We start from the raw sequence: 3,450 nt of genomic DNA on the forward strand, positions 1-3,450 counted from the left end.
CTTAGATCTAATACTGGATCCCTGTGGCTTGTATTCCACTTCTTTCACCTAAGCTGAAAAAAAGCAAATGGAAAAGCCAAAGTCCTAAACCCATTTATAAAGCCATATGACTCGGTGGACAGTGGGGAGAAGGTGGATCTCAGGTCCTCCTCATTTACTACATGTTTAATAAAGGAATCCTCACTTTCAGATGGAAATACCATTAAAAACCTTAATGGTGCTCTTCCAGGAATTTTTAAAGACATAAACAGCTCTGTCCATGAAGTCAATGGAAACATGTTGCTGCCAAACACATTGAAGGTGAACTCTAAGTAGTAGATCTCCCAGCATCTTCAAAATGGGTGAGAACTTCATAAGTATTCTAGGCATACACCAATCCACCATCACACTTGGAAAATCGTACTTACAGCTGATACTCATCATTTTCTCTCTGTTTCAGTGGAGATTATATTTCTCCTCAATATGTCTATAACCATAATTCAAGGTTTTTCAGTGGAGAGATGGCTTTCTGCTTTTCAAAGGACTGACTCACGATTGGCTTGCCCCTTGAGAATGAGGGAGCATAACTCCACTAACTCTAAGATCTGTCTGAAGTCTTAAAATACAAAAAGTTTGATATTTTTCACCTTCAGAGAAGCTGAGGAAGAGTCAAAGATAATAGACTCAAGGAATAGGGTCCTACTTCTATGCCAGGGGGCAAGACTAGAACATCAATGATAGACACATCTCCCATTGTAGACATGTCTCTTACTCCAGCTTCATATTCAATGCTGGGATGAAAGGTGGCATTCATGAAACATTGAATAAAGGAAGTATACTTTCTTGAAATACAAGTACATACAGGAAAGATACAATGGTACTTAGCATATCTGGATAAAGCCTCCCTTTGCCTCCTTGTGGAAATGTGTCTAGTCATTACATAATTAGGATATTGTACCTCTTGTGTAGGTCAGCCACCTACCAAATCATAAAGGCACTGACTACATGCATCCATGTCATGATTTTATGTCTGCAAGCAAGGAAGCTGCACCAGAGAAGCTAGGACTACTCAGGCTATATGGGAGGTAAGGGTGAGTAAGTCAAGGAAGTCAGAGAAGTCAGGGAAACTGCATCACGAAAATGCTCGTCCTCGAGTATCTCCTAAATGACACATGTCTTTCTCTTCTTAAAGACAGAGTGGCAGAGAACAGGATCTCCCATGGGAAGCCCTTCTGTTATATCAAATAGAGCAAAACAAAATTACAGTACTCTGTTTTTCTTTAAATATTTCCTGGGAAGCATGGTCACATCCCAGGGCAGAAGCGGGAAGTGGAGGTGACTGGGACCAACATGGTGGTCACGTGGGTTTTCTGGGGGTTGGATCCTGGTGTCTGGGCCAAGTGGAACAGGGGTATCCAATTGTTGCCTCCTCCTGCTCTCATGGGGGTCCCAGCCCTTGCTTCCAGGAATCTGTTCCATCCGATCAGCACCTAGGATGAGGAGCAGTAACCTGTGGAGGTCCAGTTTCTGTGCATGAACTGTTATGTCAATGGGATGACTTGCCTTCTGCTAACTAAGATTCCCTTCTTCAAAGAGATCATCATGAGCTCTTTCTTCTGTGTATGTTTCACAATGTTTCAGCATTCTGGCTGGTGCAACACAGAGATTCAGTCTTCAGGCAGGATCCAGGAACAGAGTGTGCACTACATCTTATCTCTTAGGGTTCCTGAGGACAGGAACCAAGAAGTGGTAAAAACAGATTGTGCCACAACAAGGATCCCAGAGTTAGACTATGAGATTCCTATTTTTAGCCAAAAAGAAGCTTTGGCCACTGTCAAAGGATTAATTAGTTGGGGCTGGTTTGGAACAGAATCATCCAACTGGCAGGGCAAAAGGGGAAACTATGGCTGGGAAAATTGATGAGTTTATTGCCAAGCTGAAGCATCTGAAGTGGGTGGACTCTCCATTTACTTTTATGATTGATGATCCTTCAGGGAACAGTTTTGTGGAGAATCAGTATGCTCCTTGGAAAGATTATGTTCTGGTGATCACACATTATACCAGGACTCCCCAACAAGGGGACATGCTGGGTCTCAAGACTGAAGAGCCTACAGAGAAGTCCACTGACCCTGTGGAAGATCTCAAGAATGAAGTTTTATAGTTCAAAACAAACTGTCTTAATTGCAATGCTCCTGCCACCACCAACATGAAATTGTGGCAAACCTCACACTTTAAAGAGGTTCTCATCATAGTGACCAATTGTGAGTACTGAAGTAATGAGGTAAACTCAGGAGGAAACCAGGATCACCCTTCATATTCGAATCCCTCAGACATGACCAGGGATATATTGAAGTGTGAGACATGCAGTGTGGAAATCCCAGGAGTGGAGTTTGATCTGGGCATGGTGCCCTCTGGGGCAAGTTTACCACCTTGGAGCAACTTCTGAAAGACATCTGTAATCCGGAGACCAAGAATCCCTTTGCATTGGGCAACAGCTCTAGCCCTGAAAAGTTGAAGTTTAGGCAGAAGCTGGACCAGATTATACAGGGCACCATGAATGCTCAATTCACTCTGGATGATCCAGCAGGAAGCAGCTACTTACAGAATGCCCCAGAGGATGACCCAGAGATGAAGGCAGAGTGCTACACACACATTTGATCAGAATGAGGAGCTGGAGCCCAATGAAATGAAAACAGAGAGCTATGAGACTGGACTGATTCCACAGCAGTAGCTATGGACAAAGGGGCAGGTCAGATGCCAGAGCTATTCAGGGTCTCATAGTTATTTATTACTATTGCAATAGGTTAGAGGAGCAGGAACCAGGGCTTTTTCTTGAATGGAAAGACCTAGTTTGAGTCCATGAAGCTGTGCACACTTTCAAAACAATTCAACATGTAAATATACATCTGTTGTGTTATTGAAATTATTTTGGAGATTTTATATTGGTTTTTGAAGAACCTTGTAGTTAAACTCTCCGGAAAGTTACTACCATTTTTTTCCTGTTAAAGTCTTAATTTCCTTCCCTATTTTTCCTCCTTTCTATAAGTAAGGGACTCAGAGGAGCTGCTTCTGAGTAGGTTTGGAGAAATGGAGGAGTTGGGGCACAACCAGGAGTTAGCATTCTATAGATATTCTAGCTTTCAAAAATGAGAAAAACCATGCTCATGGTGGGGTCATAGTGCTGAGATTAGGCAGAAAAACCGATTGCCAATAAAATTACTGCTTTCAAACAAACAAAGAATAAATATTTCCTGCTATATAGGGTAACAAACAGTAATCGCAATATATCTTTCCAAGTTTTACCCTTTATTTCTTCAACAGGCGAGTAAGTGATTTGAACATTCTTGTACTATCTTTTTTTTCCAATGACAATGCCATGGCTTTGTCAACAGAGTTCCCAAGGCCCAGAAGAGTTCACTAAATTCCATTCTATTTACAAACTTGCCAATATCTGTTTTATATTTAAAGAGG

General features: G+C 41.9%; 1 pseudogene; it reads left to right on the forward strand.

The window, feature by feature from the left end:
- The first annotated feature begins 1,329 nt into the window (after positions 1 to 1,329).
- LOC140512106 (zinc finger protein ZPR1-like) lies at positions 1,330 to 2,710 on the forward strand (annotated as a pseudogene).
- The last annotated feature ends 740 nt before the right edge of the window (positions 2,711 to 3,450 follow it).

This window comes from Notamacropus eugenii, chromosome 6 (genome assembly GCF_028372415.1).
Source record: "Notamacropus eugenii isolate mMacEug1 chromosome 6, mMacEug1.pri_v2, whole genome shotgun sequence".
NCBI lineage: Eukaryota > Metazoa > Chordata > Mammalia > Diprotodontia > Macropodidae > Notamacropus > Notamacropus eugenii.